Raw genomic sequence first — 14726 nt, 5'->3', positions numbered from 1 at the left:
TTTTTTTTTTTTTTTTTTTTGCCTGTTGCTCTGTCCCCTTGCCGGGAGCGCGGCGGGGCGGCGGTCCGGCGGATCACCCCCACCCTCAGCGCCCGCCGCGGTGCCTGCCGCCCCAGCCCGCACCGTGGGGCCTCCTCTTGTCCCAAGCCGGGACACCGCCGCCGCGGGGCAGCATGCGTGCCATCTGGACTGTCCGGTCTCAGTCCAAAGGTCTGGTCTGTGGGAAACGACACGCTGGAGGAAACCTGGAGAGTCTGAGAGGGGAGGGAGTTCCGGAAGGATTCCAGGATGTCACTTTGAGCGAGTATGTGACCAGAACTCGTCCCGTTGCTTTTGGGGTTCTATGGGCTACACGTAGGAATCTCTGGTGGTGGCACTGGAGGTTGGGGGATCCGGAGTCACACCCAGACCTGCTCGACAGGCCTCCTTTTACTTTTCTTTTCGGATTCATGTTCTTAGAAAGTGTCTCTTATCTCTATTATTGCATTTTCTTTTCTCTCTCCTTTCTAGCAGATGATGGGAGTACAAGTATTGAGGTGACATGTGTTGCCCGTGCCCCCCTCCCCCCTGTCTCCTTATTTATTTCTCATTCTCTCCCAGCGTATTGTGGGGGTACCAATGTTCAGGTCGGGTGCATTGCTCTTTCCCCGCCTCCCCCCTCGGGTCAGAGCTTCAAGTGCGCCCATCCCCCAGTCGGTGCGCACCCACCCCCTCCCTAATGGATGTGTATGCCCACCCCCTCCCCACGCCCGCCCGACACCCACCCGATGAAGGTGATTCCTCGCTGTCCACTTAGGTGTCCATCCGTTCCTACCAATTTGCCGGTGAGCGCGCGCACGTGGTGCTCGTGTGTCCGTTCTTGGGACACCTGGCCTACTGGAACGGGTTCCAGCTCTGGCCAGGAGAACACGAGAGGCGCCCCCTCACCGCTGCTCCTCACAGCCGAATGGCACTCCGTGGTGTCCACGCGCCACATGTTACTAATGCACTCCTGGATGGATGGGCACTCGGGTCGCTTCCACATCTTTGCGATTGTGAATTGTGCCCTAACTGTCACCCTACCCCTTACCCAGCCCGTCTCCTCTGCCCCTGCCTGACGCGCTCCTCCCCCGCCAGGCCCGTCACTGTCCTCGGCCCCTGCCCCTGCCTGACCGGCCCCTTCCCGCCCCGGCCCGTCACCGTCACCGTCACCGTCACCGTCCTCTGCCCCTGCCTGACAGGCTCCTCTCCGCCCGGCCCACCACCTGGGCCACTGCCTGACTCGCTCCTCCCCGGCCAGGCCCGTCACTGTCCTGGGCCCCCGCCTGACCGGCTCCTTCCCGCCCGGCCTGTCACCGTCCTCGGCCCCTGCCTGACACGCTCCTCCCCGCCCGTCACCGTCCTCGGCCCCTGCCTGACCGGCTCCTCCGTCGCCTGGGCCTTCCAGGGGCTTGGTGTGGACGCTGCTTCCAGGAAGCCCTCCAGGAACCCGGCAGCAGGGCGGCCGCAGCAGTCTGGCGCAGGCATCGCTAAGTCGCCTGCCTGCCGGGGACGGGGACGTGCCCCGCTGTGCCGCGGGGGCCCAGCCTGGTGTCTTCCCTGAGGCCCTGGGGCTGCCGCTCCCCGCAAGGGGAGAGCCTCGGAGGTGGGGACCGCCTCCTGATGGGGACGTCCACGCAGCTCTCCACGTCGGATTCCGGGGCTCTCTGTCCTGCCTGAAGGCCCAGCTGGCCTGCGGGTCCTTAGAATGGCAGGAACATCCTCAAACTGATATTGCGAGTCCGGGGGTTGTCTGCACTTTTGTGCTGGGCACCCCAGGGAGGCCCAGGGGCTGGCTGGACAACGCGGTCTGCTCGGGTGCTTTGGAGGAGCAACCGATGCCCTTGGGACTTTGGTAGCAGCGTCTCAGGTGTCTCTGAGCCCTGCGCCATGTCGGGGAGGAGGCGGGAGGGGCCGCGACCTGCAGTCGTGTTCCCGGGGTGGCACGGCATGTGGCTTCTTCCACAGGCTGCTTGGCCTGGGCTCCCTGCACCTGGGCCTTTGGGGGACTGGCCCTGTGCTTGCCAACGCTTCCTGCAGGGACCCGGAGCTGGGAGGTGGCATCTCCCAGCCCTGGGCCGGGCAGAGCCCCAGCGGGCCATGCCCACAACCTCTCTCAGCACGGGTCCCCCAGAAGGCTCCTTTGGGACCAGGATTCTCCTGCGGGTGACTTCTTAAAGTCTGGCCCCTGGATGGAGGGGCACCGGGAGCAGAGGAGCCGGAAGCGGAAGGGGGTGCCCATGCGAGGGGACATTTTCAGGCCAAGTACCAGCTTCAGCCTGATCCTCCTGGGAACCCCGGGGTGTACGTCGTCACACCTCCTGGTTGTCCCGCTCTGAGACAAGGAGCCGGGCTTCGCATTCCCACAGCAGCCAGTCGTGGGCTGAGGACACCTGGGGCCTTGGGAACTCCCTGGCTTCTCTTTGGATTACCATTTGGAGCTGCTTGGGAATCGTGCCGCCACACACACCCGAGTGCAGGTGTCTTCTGCACAGACTGCGGGCCTCGCGCTTCTGAATGCCACTGGCTCGCCACCCACCCACGGGTGAACCTGGTCAGGGTGCTTTCTCTAAGGAGCCGACTCTGATCCGGGCGGGCTACCGGTGTCTCTGTTTGCTCGTTTCTTTCTTCCATTTCGGGAAAGTCTGCCTTACTGGGTGTGGAAATCTCCTATGCCTTTCCTCGCCTATTCTGTCAGCTTTAAAATTCTCTTTCAGTTGCCACCCTCACAGATGGATTAGGAAACTCTTTCCGGTGCACTCATTAGTGAAATGACCTCAAGGAAGCTCGAATCCAATATCTAATCGCCGGCTTTTAGCAAGTCCACACCCGAGGGTGGTTGGGGTCCAATCCAGCCCCGGGCCAGGCCCAGGCCCCTTGGACTGGGCCACAGGAGGACACGGAGCAGGGTCCCGGCCCCCACGGGAGCGGTGCCGGCAGTTCTCCAAGGGCTTGGGGGTTTTCCAGAGGTAGGAGATGGAGGGGACTGATTTCTTCAGCGCCCCCCAAACCACCCCGCCCCACCCCAGCCATGGGACACATCCCGAGAGACGCCCCTACACTCGCTCCCCTCCCCCATGCGCTGTGCCCCAGCCCTGGCCCTGGGGAATAGGCGGCAGCCCGCCCACCCACAGGGCGGGGGCGCAGCTGACAGGGGTTGTGCGGGAGGGCGGCCCCTGGCTGGGGCCAAAGGGTGAGCGCGCGTGCGCAGTCAGCGGCGGCGCGCTGGGGGTGGGGGCGGGTAGGTGAAGGAGGCGAGGTGAGGAGAGGAGGGGGGCTGGAAGGTCTCCACCTTGGCGGGTCCAGCCGTGGAGGCGCATCGTGTCTGTGTGTGTGTGTGTTTGTGTGTGTGTGTGTGTGTGTGTGTGTGTGTGTGTGTGTGTAGACAGCCCCCCACCCCACCCCACCCCGCCCCGTCCCTCACCTCAGTCCTCCGGAGTCCGCCCGACCGGGTCGGCCAACTGCACAGGCCCGGCGCGGGTCAGCGCTATCGCGGGGAAGCGCAGTGAGGCTGGCCTCTTGAGCGGGGCAGGGGCGCCCTCCGCGGTCTAGGGCCACACCACCCCGAACGCGCCCCGTCTCGTCTGATCTCCGAAGCTAAGCAGCGTCGGGCCTGGTTAGTACTTGGATGGGAGACCGCCTGGGAATCCCGGGTGCCTTAGGCTTTTTTTTTTTTTTTTTTTTTGCCTGTTGCTCTGTCCCCTTGCCGGGAGCGCGGCGGGGCGGCGGTCCGGCGGATCACCCCCACCCTCAGCGCCCGCCGCGGTGCCTGCCGCCCCAGCCCGCACCGTGGGGCCTCCTCTTGTCCCAAGCCGGGACACCGCCGCCGCGGGGCAGCATGCGTGCCATCTGGACTGTCCGGTCTCAGTCCAAAGGTCTGGTCTGTGGGAAACGACACGCTGGAGGAAACCTGGAGAGTCTGAGAGGGGAGGGAGTTCCGGAAGGATTCCAGGATGTCACTTTGAGCGAGTATGTGACCAGAACTCGTCCCGTTGCTTTTGGGGTTCTATGGGCTACACGTAGGAATCTCTGGTGGTGGCACTGGAGGTTGGGGGATCCGGAGTCACACCCAGACCTGCTCGACAGGCCTCCTTTTACTTTTCTTTTCGGATTCATGTTCTTAGAAAGTGTCTCTTATCTCTATTATTGCATTTTCTTTTCTCTCTCCTTTCTAGCAGATGATGGGAGTACAAGTATTGAGGTGACATGTGTTGCCCGTGCCCCCCTCCCCCCTGTCTCCTTATTTATTTCTCATTCTCTCCCAGCGTATTGTGGGGGTACCAATGTTCAGGTCGGGTGCATTGCTCTTTCCCCGCCTCCCCCCTCGGGTCAGAGCTTCAAGTGCGCCCATCCCCCAGTCGGTGCGCACCCACCCCCTCCCTAATGGATGTGTATGCCCACCCCCTCCCCACGCCCGCCCGACACCCACCCGATGAAGGTGATTCCTCGCTGTCCACTTAGGTGTCCATCCGTTCCTACCAATTTGCCGGTGAGCGCGCGCACGTGGTGCTCGTGTGTCCGTTCTTGGGACACCTGGCCTACTGGAACGGGTTCCAGCTCTGGCCAGGAGAACACGAGAGGCGCCCCCTCACCGCTGCTCCTCACAGCCGAATGGCACTCCGTGGTGTCCACGCGCCACATGTTACTAATGCACTCCTGGATGGATGGGCACTCGGGTCGCTTCCACATCTTTGCGATTGTGAATTGTGCCCTAACTGTCACCCTACCCCTTACCCAGCCCGTCTCCTCTGCCCCTGCCTGACGCGCTCCTCCCCCGCCAGGCCCGTCACTGTCCTCGGCCCCTGCCCCTGCCTGACCGGCCCCTTCCCGCCCCGGCCCGTCACCGTCACCGTCACCGTCACCGTCCTCTGCCCCTGCCTGACAGGCTCCTCTCCGCCCGGCCCACCACCTGGGCCACTGCCTGACTCGCTCCTCCCCGGCCAGGCCCGTCACTGTCCTGGGCCCCCGCCTGACCGGCTCCTTCCCGCCCGGCCTGTCACCGTCCTCGGCCCCTGCCTGACACGCTCCTCCCCGCCCGTCACCGTCCTCGGCCCCTGCCTGACCGGCTCCTCCGTCGCCTGGGCCTTCCAGGGGCTTGGTGTGGACGCTGCTTCCAGGAAGCCCTCCAGGAACCCGGCAGCAGGGCGGCCGCAGCAGTCTGGCGCAGGCATCGCTAAGTCGCCTGCCTGCCGGGGACGGGGACGTGCCCCGCTGTGCCGCGGGGGCCCAGCCTGGTGTCTTCCCTGAGGCCCTGGGGCTGCCGCTCCCCGCAAGGGGAGAGCCTCGGAGGTGGGGACCGCCTCCTGATGGGGACGTCCACGCAGCTCTCCACGTCGGATTCCGGGGCTCTCTGTCCTGCCTGAAGGCCCAGCTGGCCTGCGGGTCCTTAGAATGGCAGGAACATCCTCAAACTGATATTGCGAGTCCGGGGGTTGTCTGCACTTTTGTGCTGGGCACCCCAGGGAGGCCCAGGGGCTGGCTGGACAACGCGGTCTGCTCGGGTGCTTTGGAGGAGCAACCGATGCCCTTGGGACTTTGGTAGCAGCGTCTCAGGTGTCTCTGAGCCCTGCGCCATGTCGGGGAGGAGGCGGGAGGGGCCGCGACCTGCAGTCGTGTTCCCGGGGTGGCACGGCATGTGGCTTCTTCCACAGGCTGCTTGGCCTGGGCTCCCTGCACCTGGGCCTTTGGGGGACTGGCCCTGTGCTTGCCAACGCTTCCTGCAGGGACCCGGAGCTGGGAGGTGGCATCTCCCAGCCCTGGGCCGGGCAGAGCCCCAGCGGGCCATGCCCACAACCTCTCTCAGCACGGGTCCCCCAGAAGGCTCCTTTGGGACCAGGATTCTCCTGCGGGTGACTTCTTAAAGTCTGGCCCCTGGATGGAGGGGCACCGGGAGCAGAGGAGCCGGAAGCGGAAGGGGGTGCCCATGCGAGGGGACATTTTCAGGCCAAGTACCAGCTTCAGCCTGATCCTCCTGGGAACCCCGGGGTGTACGTCGTCACACCTCCTGGTTGTCCCGCTCTGAGACAAGGAGCCGGGCTTCGCATTCCCACAGCAGCCAGTCGTGGGCTGAGGACACCTGGGGCCTTGGGAACTCCCTGGCTTCTCTTTGGATTACCATTTGGAGCTGCTTGGGAATCGTGCCGCCACACACACCCGAGTGCAGGTGTCTTCTGCACAGACTGCGGGCCTCGCGCTTCTGAATGCCACTGGCTCGCCACCCACCCACGGGTGAACCTGGTCAGGGTGCTTTCTCTAAGGAGCCGACTCTGATCCGGGCGGGCTACCGGTGTCTCTGTTTGCTCGTTTCTTTCTTCCATTTCGGGAAAGTCTGCCTTACTGGGTGTGGAAATCTCCTATGCCTTTCCTCGCCTATTCTGTCAGCTTTAAAATTCTCTTTCAGTTGCCACCCTCACAGATGGATTAGGAAACTCTTTCCGGTGCACTCATTAGTGAAATGACCTCAAGGAAGCTCGAATCCAATATCTAATCGCCGGCTTTTAGCAAGTCCACACCCGAGGGTGGTTGGGGTCCAATCCAGCCCCGGGCCAGGCCCAGGCCCCTTGGACTGGGCCACAGGAGGACACGGAGCAGGGTCCCGGCCCCCACGGGAGCGGTGCCGGCAGTTCTCCAAGGGCTTGGGGGTTTTCCAGAGGTAGGAGATGGAGGGGACTGATTTCTTCAGCGCCCCCCAAACCACCCCGCCCCACCCCAGCCATGGGACACATCCCGAGAGACGCCCCTACACTCGCTCCCCTCCCCCATGCGCTGTGCCCCAGCCCTGGCCCTGGGGAATAGGCGGCAGCCCGCCCACCCACAGGGCGGGGGCGCAGCTGACAGGGGTTGTGCGGGAGGGCGGCCCCTGGCTGGGGTCAAAGGGTGAGCGCGCGTGCGCAGTCAGCGGCGGCGCGCTGGGGGTGGGGGCGGGTAGGTGAAGGAGGCGAGGTGAGGAGAGGAGGGGGGCTGGAAGGTCTCCACCTTGGCGGGTCCAGCCGTGGAGGCGCATCGTGTCTGTGTGTGTGTGTGTGTGTGTGTGTGTGTGTGTGTGTGTGTGTGTAGACAGCCCCCCACCCCACCCCACCCCGCCCCGTCCCTCACCTCAGTCCTCCGGAGTCCGCCCGACCGGGTCGGCCAACTGCACAGGCCCGGCGCGGGTCAGCGCTATCGCGGGGAAGCGCAGTGAGGCTGGCCTCTTGAGCGGGGCAGGGGCGCCCTCCGCGGTCTAGGGCCACACCACCCCGAACGCGCCCCGTCTCGTCTGATCTCCGAAGCTAAGCAGCGTCGGGCCTGGTTAGTACTTGGATGGGAGACCGCCTGGGAATCCCGGGTGCCCTAGGCTTTTTTTTTTTTTTTTTTTTTTTTTTTTTTTGCCTGTTGCTCTGTCCCCTTGCCCGGAGCGCGGCGGGGCGGCGGTCCGGCGGATCACCCCCACCCTCAGCGCCCGCCGCGGTGCCTGCCGCCCCAGCCCGCACCGTGGGGCCTCCTCTTGTCCCAAGCCGGGACACCGCCGCCGCGGGGCAGCATGCGTGCCATCTGGACTGTCCGGTCTCAGTCCAAAGGTCTGGTCTGTGGGAAACGACACGCTGGAGGAAACCTGGAGAGTCTGAGAGGGGAGGGAGTTCCGGAAGGATTCCAGGATGTCACTTTGAGCGAGTATGTGACCAGAACTCGTCCCGTTGCTTTTGGGGTTCTATGGGCTACACGTAGGAATCTCTGGTGGTGGCACTGGAGGTTGGGGGATCCGGAGTCACACCCAGACCTGCTCGACAGGCCTCCTTTTACTTTTCTTTTCGGATTCATGTTCTTAGAAAGTGTCTCTTATCTCTATTATTGCATTTTCTTTTCTCTCTCCTTTCTAGCAGATGATGGGAGTACAAGTATTGAGGTGACATGTGTTGCCCGTGCCCCCCTCCCCCCTGTCTCCTTATTTATTTCTCATTCTCTCCCAGCGTATTGTGGGGGTACCAATGTTCAGGTCGGGTGCATTGCTCTTTCCCCGCCTCCCCCCTCGGGTCAGAGCTTCAAGTGCGCCCATCCCCCAGTCGGTGCGCACCCACCCCCTCCCTAATGGATGTGTATGCCCACCCCCTCCCCACGCCCGCCCGACACCCACCCGATGAAGGTGATTCCTCGCTGTCCACTTAGGTGTCCATCCGTTCCTACCAATTTGCCGGTGAGCGCGCGCACGTGGTGCTCGTGTGTCCGTTCTTGGGACACCTGGCCTACTGGAACGGGTTCCAGCTCTGGCCAGGAGAACACGAGAGGCGCCCCCTCACCGCTGCTCCTCACAGCCGAATGGCACTCCGTGGTGTCCACGCGCCACATGTTACTAATGCACTCCTGGATGGATGGGCACTCGGGTCGCTTCCACATCTTTGCGATTGTGAATTGTGCCCTAACTGTCACCCTACCCCTTACCCAGCCCGTCTCCTCTGCCCCTGCCTGACGCGCTCCTCCCCCGCCAGGCCCGTCACTGTCCTCGGCCCCTGCCCCTGCCTGACCGGCCCCTTCCCGCCCCGGCCCGTCACCGTCACCGTCACCGTCACCGTCCTCTGCCCCTGCCTGACAGGCTCCTCTCCGCCCGGCCCACCACCTGGGCCACTGCCTGACTCGCTCCTCCCCGGCCAGGCCCGTCACTGTCCTGGGCCCCCGCCTGACCGGCTCCTTCCCGCCCGGCCTGTCACCGTCCTCGGCCCCTGCCTGACACGCTCCTCCCCGCCCGTCACCGTCCTCGGCCCCTGCCTGACCGGCTCCTCCGTCGCCTGGGCCTTCCAGGGGCTTGGTGTGGACGCTGCTTCCAGGAAGCCCTCCAGGAACCCGGCAGCAGGGCGGCCGCAGCAGTCTGGCGCAGGCATCGCTAAGTCGCCTGCCTGCCGGGGACGGGGACGTGCCCCGCTGTGCCGCGGGGGCCCAGCCTGGTGTCTTCCCTGAGGCCCTGGGGCTGCCGCTCCCCGCAAGGGGAGAGCCTCGGAGGTGGGGACCGCCTCCTGATGGGGACGTCCACGCAGCTCTCCACGTCGGATTCCGGGGCTCTCTGTCCTGCCTGAAGGCCCAGCTGGCCTGCGGGTCCTTAGAATGGCAGGAACATCCTCAAACTGATATTGCGAGTCCGGGGGTTGTCTGCACTTTTGTGCTGGGCACCCCAGGGAGGCCCAGGGGCTGGCTGGACAACGCGGTCTGCTCGGGTGCTTTGGAGGAGCAACCGATGCCCTTGGGACTTTGGTAGCAGCGTCTCAGGTGTCTCTGAGCCCTGCGCCATGTCGGGGAGGAGGCGGGAGGGGCCGCGACCTGCAGTCGTGTTCCCGGGGTGGCACGGCATGTGGCTTCTTCCACAGGCTGCTTGGCCTGGGCTCCCTGCACCTGGGCCTTTGGGGGACTGGCCCTGTGCTTGCCAACGCTTCCTGCAGGGACCCGGAGCTGGGAGGTGGCATCTCCCAGCCCTGGGCCGGGCAGAGCCCCAGCGGGCCATGCCCACAACCTCTCTCAGCACGGGTCCCCCAGAAGGCTCCTTTGGGACCAGGATTCTCCTGCGGGTGACTTCTTAAAGTCTGGCCCCTGGATGGAGGGGCACCGGGAGCAGAGGAGCCGGAAGCGGAAGGGGGTGCCCATGCGAGGGGACATTTTCAGGCCAAGTACCAGCTTCAGCCTGATCCTCCTGGGAACCCCGGGGTGTACGTCGTCACACCTCCTGGTTGTCCCGCTCTGAGACAAGGAGCCGGGCTTCGCATTCCCACAGCAGCCAGTCGTGGGCTGAGGACACCTGGGGCCTTGGGAACTCCCTGGCTTCTCTTTGGATTACCATTTGGAGCTGCTTGGGAATCGTGCCGCCACACACACCCGAGTGCAGGTGTCTTCTGCACAGACTGCGGGCCTCGCGCTTCTGAATGCCACTGGCTCGCCACCCACCCACGGGTGAACCTGGTCAGGGTGCTTTCTCTAAGGAGCCGACTCTGATCCGGGCGGGCTACCGGTGTCTCTGTTTGCTCGTTTCTTTCTTCCATTTCGGGAAAGTCTGCCTTACTGGGTGTGGAAATCTCCTATGCCTTTCCTCGCCTATTCTGTCAGCTTTAAAATTCTCTTTCAGTTGCCACCCTCACAGATGGATTAGGAAACTCTTTCCGGTGCACTCATTAGTGAAATGACCTCAAGGAAGCTCGAATCCAATATCTAATCGCCGGCTTTTAGCAAGTCCACACCCGAGGGTGGTTGGGGTCCAATCCAGCCCCGGGCCAGGCCCAGGCCCCTTGGACTGGGCCACAGGAGGACACGGAGCAGGGTCCCGGCCCCCACGGGAGCGGTGCCGGCAGTTCTCCAAGGGCTTGGGGGTTTTCCAGAGGTAGGAGATGGAGGGGACTGATTTCTTCAGCGCCCCCCAAACCACCCCGCCCCACCCCAGCCATGGGACACATCCCGAGAGACGCCCCTACACTCGCTCCCCTCCCCCATGCGCTGTGCCCCAGCCCTGGCCCTGGGGAATAGGCGGCAGCCCGCCCACCCACAGGGCGGGGGCGCAGCTGACAGGGGTTGTGCGGGAGGGCGGCCCCTGGCTGGGGTCAAAGGGTGAGCGCGCGTGCGCAGTCAGCGGCGGCGCGCTGGGGGTGGGGGCGGGTAGGTGAAGGAGGCGAGGTGAGGAGAGGAGGGGGGCTGGAAGGTCTCCACCTTGGCGGGTCCAGCCGTGGAGGCGCATCGTGTCTGTGTGTGTGTGTGTGTGTGTGTGTGTGTGTGTGTGTGTGTGTGTAGACAGCCCCCCACCCCACCCCACCCCGCCCCGTCCCTCACCTCAGTCCTCCGGAGTCCGCCCGACCGGGTCGGCCAACTGCACAGGCCCGGCGTGGGTCAGCGCTATCGCGGGGAAGCGCAGTGAGGCTGGCCTCTTGAGCGGGGCAGGGGCGCCCTCCGCGGTCTAGGGCCACACCACCCCGAACGCGCCCCGTCTCGTCTGATCTCCGAAGCTAAGCAGCGTCGGGCCTGGTTAGTACTTGGATGGGAGACCGCCTGGGAATCCCGGGTGCCCTAGGCTTTTTTTTTTTTTTTTTTTTTTTTTTTTTTTGCCTGTTGCTCTGTCCCCTTGCCGGGAGCGCGGCGGGGCGGCGGTCCGGCGGATCACCCCCACCCTCAGCGCCCGCCGCGGTGCCTGCCGCCCCAGCCCGCACCGTGGGGCCTCCTCTTGTCCCAAGCCGGGACACCGCCGCCGCGGGGCAGCATGCGTGCCATCTGGACTGTCCGGTCTCAGTCCAAAGGTCTGGTCTGTGGGAAACGACACGCTGGAGGAAACCTGGAGAGTCTGAGAGGGGAGGGAGTTCCGGAAGGATTCCAGGATGTCACTTTGAGCGAGTATGTGACCAGAACTCGTCCCGTTGCTTTTGGGGTTCTATGGGCTACACGTAGGAATCTCTGGTGGTGGCACTGGAGGTTGGGGGATCCGGAGTCACACCCAGACCTGCTCGACAGGCCTCCTTTTACTTTTCTTTTCGGATTCATGTTCTTAGAAAGTGTCTCTTATCTCTATTATTGCATTTTCTTTTCTCTCTCCTTTCTAGCAGATGATGGGAGTACAAGTATTGAGGTGACATGTGTTGCCCGTGCCCCCCTCCCCCCTGTCTCCTTATTTATTTCTCATTCTCTCCCAGCGTATTGTGGGGGTACCAATGTTCAGGTCGGGTGCATTGCTCTTTCCCCGCCTCCCCCCTCGGGTCAGAGCTTCAAGTGCGCCCATCCCCCAGTCGGTGCGCACCCACCCCCTCCCTAATGGATGTGTATGCCCACCCCCTCCCCACGCCCGCCCGACACCCACCCGATGAAGGTGATTCCTCGCTGTCCACTTAGGTGTCCATCCGTTCCTACCAATTTGCCGGTGAGCGCGCGCACGTGGTGCTCGTGTGTCCGTTCTTGGGACACCTGGCCTACTGGAACGGGTTCCAGCTCTGGCCAGGAGAACACGAGAGGCGCCCCCTCACCGCTGCTCCTCACAGCCGAATGGCACTCCGTGGTGTCCACGCGCCACATGTTACTAATGCACTCCTGGATGGATGGGCACTCGGGTCGCTTCCACATCTTTGCGATTGTGAATTGTGCCCTAACTGTCACCCTACCCCTTACCCAGCCCGTCTCCTCTGCCCCTGCCTGACGCGCTCCTCCCCCGCCAGGCCCGTCACTGTCCTCGGCCCCTGCCCCTGCCTGACCGGCCCCTTCCCGCCCCGGCCCGTCACCGTCACCGTCACCGTCACCGTCCTCTGCCCCTGCCTGACAGGCTCCTCTCCGCCCGGCCCACCACCTGGGCCACTGCCTGACTCGCTCCTCCCCGGCCAGGCCCGTCACTGTCCTGGGCCCCCGCCTGACCGGCTCCTTCCCGCCCGGCCTGTCACCGTCCTCGGCCCCTGCCTGACACGCTCCTCCCCGCCCGTCACCGTCCTCGGCCCCTGCCTGACCGGCTCCTCCGTCGCCTGGGCCTTCCAGGGGCTTGGTGTGGACGCTGCTTCCAGGAAGCCCTCCAGGAACCCGGCAGCAGGGCGGCCGCAGCAGTCTGGCGCAGGCATCGCTAAGTCGCCTGCCTGCCGGGGACGGGGACGTGCCCCGCTGTGCCGCGGGGGCCCAGCCTGGTGTCTTCCCTGAGGCCCTGGGGCTGCCGCTCCCCGCAAGGGGAGAGCCTCGGAGGTGGGGACCGCCTCCTGATGGGGACGTCCACGCAGCTCTCCACGTCGGATTCCGGGGCTCTCTGTCCTGCCTGAAGGCCCAGCTGGCCTGCGGGTCCTTAGAATGGCAGGAACATCCTCAAACTGATATTGCGAGTCCGGGGGTTGTCTGCACTTTTGTGCTGGGCACCCCAGGGAGGCCCAGGGGCTGGCTGGACAACGCGGTCTGCTCGGGTGCTTTGGAGGAGCAACCGATGCCCTTGGGACTTTGGTAGCAGCGTCTCAGGTGTCTCTGAGCCCTGCGCCATGTCGGGGAGGAGGCGGGAGGGGCCGCGACCTGCAGTCGTGTTCCCGGGGTGGCACGGCATGTGGCTTCTTCCACAGGCTGCTTGGCCTGGGCTCCCTGCACCTGGGCCTTTGGGGGACTGGCCCTGTGCTTGCCAACGCTTCCTGCAGGGACCCGGAGCTGGGAGGTGGCATCTCCCAGCCCTGGGCCGGGCAGAGCCCCAGCGGGCCATGCCCACAACCTCTCTCAGCACGGGTCCCCCAGAAGGCTCCTTTGGGACCAGGATTCTCCTGCGGGTGACTTCTTAAAGTCTGGCCCCTGGATGGAGGGGCACCGGGAGCAGAGGAGCCGGAAGCGGAAGGGGGTGCCCATGCGAGGGGACATTTTCAGGCCAAGTACCAGCTTCAGCCTGATCCTCCTGGGAACCCCGGGGTGTACGTCGTCACACCTCCTGGTTGTCCCGCTCTGAGACAAGGAGCCGGGCTTCGCATTCCCACAGCAGCCAGTCGTGGGCTGAGGACACCTGGGGCCTTGGGAACTCCCTGGCTTCTCTTTGGATTACCATTTGGAGCTGCTTGGGAATCGTGCCGCCACACACACCCGAGTGCAGGTGTCTTCTGCACAGACTGCGGGCCTCGCGCTTCTGAATGCCACTGGCTCGCCACCCACCCACGGGTGAACCTGGTCAGGGTGCTTTCTCTAAGGAGCCGACTCTGATCCGGGCGGGCTACCGGTGTCTCTGTTTGCTCGTTTCTTTCTTCCATTTCGGGAAAGTCTGCCTTACTGGGTGTGGAAATCTCCTATGCCTTTCCTCGCCTATTCTGTCAGCTTTAAAATTCTCTTTCAGTTGCCACCCTCACAGATGGATTAGGAAACTCTTTCCGGTGCACTCATTAGTGAAATGACCTCAAGGAAGCTCGAATCCAATATCTAATCGCCGGCTTTTAGCAAGTCCACACCCGAGGGTGGTTGGGGTCCAATCCAGCCCCGGGCCAGGCCCAGGCCCCTTGGACTGGGCCACAGGAGGACACGGAGCAGGGTCCCGGCCCCCACGGGAGCGGTGCCGGCAGTTCTCCAAGGGCTTGGGGGTTTTCCAGAGGTAGGAGATGGAGGGGACTGATTTCTTCAGCGCCCCCCAAACCACCCCGCCCCACCCCAGCCATGGGACACATCCCGAGAGACGCCCCTACACTCGCTCCCCTCCCCCATGCGCTGTGCCCCAGCCCTGGCCCTGGGGAATAGGCGGCAGCCCGCCCACCCACAGGGCGGGGGCGCAGCTGACAGGGGTTGTGCGGGAGGGCGGCCCCTGGCTGGGGTCAAAGGGTGAGCGCGCGTGCGCAGTCAGCGGCGGCGCGCTGGGGGTGGGGGCGGGTAGGTGAAGGAGGCGAGGTGAGGAGAGGAGGGGGGCTGGAAGGTCTCCACCTTGGCGGGTCCAGCCGTGGAGGCGCATCGTGTCTGTGTGTGTGTGTGTGTGTGTGTGTGTGTGTGTGTGTGTGTGTGTGTGTTTGTGTAGACAGCCCCCCACCCCACCCCACCCCGCCCCGTCCCTCACCTCAGTCCTCCGGAGTCCGCCCGACCGGGTCGGCCAACTGCACAGGCCCGGCGCGGGTCAGCGCTATCGCGGGGAAGCGCAGTGAGGCTGGCCTCTTGAGCGGGGCAGGGGCGCCCTCCGCGGTCTAGGGCCACACCACCCCGAACGCGCCCCGTCTCGTCTGATCTCCGAAGCTAAGCAGCGTCGGGCCTGGTTAGTACTTGGATGGGAGACCGCCTGGGAATCCCGGGTGCCCTAGGCT

The 14726-nt window shown here is 64.4% G+C and overlaps 4 pseudogenes; all 4 read left to right on the top strand.

The window, feature by feature from the left end:
• The first annotated feature begins 3564 nt into the window (after positions 1-3564).
• LOC142866594 (uncharacterized) lies at positions 3565-3683 on the top strand (annotated as a pseudogene).
• A 3552-nt stretch (positions 3684-7235) lies between these two features.
• On the top strand, positions 7236-7354 carry LOC142866583 (uncharacterized; annotated as a pseudogene).
• A 3562-nt stretch (positions 7355-10916) lies between these two features.
• Positions 10917-11035, top strand: LOC142866582 (uncharacterized; annotated as a pseudogene).
• A 3572-nt stretch (positions 11036-14607) lies between these two features.
• Positions 14608-14726, top strand: LOC142866581 (uncharacterized; annotated as a pseudogene).

The sequence above is a fragment of the Microcebus murinus genome, unplaced genomic scaffold (assembly GCF_040939455.1).
Source record: "Microcebus murinus isolate Inina unplaced genomic scaffold, M.murinus_Inina_mat1.0 scaf006_hap2_Mmur4.0, whole genome shotgun sequence".
In the NCBI taxonomy this organism is placed as follows: domain Eukaryota; kingdom Metazoa; phylum Chordata; class Mammalia; order Primates; family Cheirogaleidae; genus Microcebus; species Microcebus murinus.
Note: the sequence above shows the minus strand (reverse complement) of the source record. Positions and strands in the feature narration are given on the sequence as shown.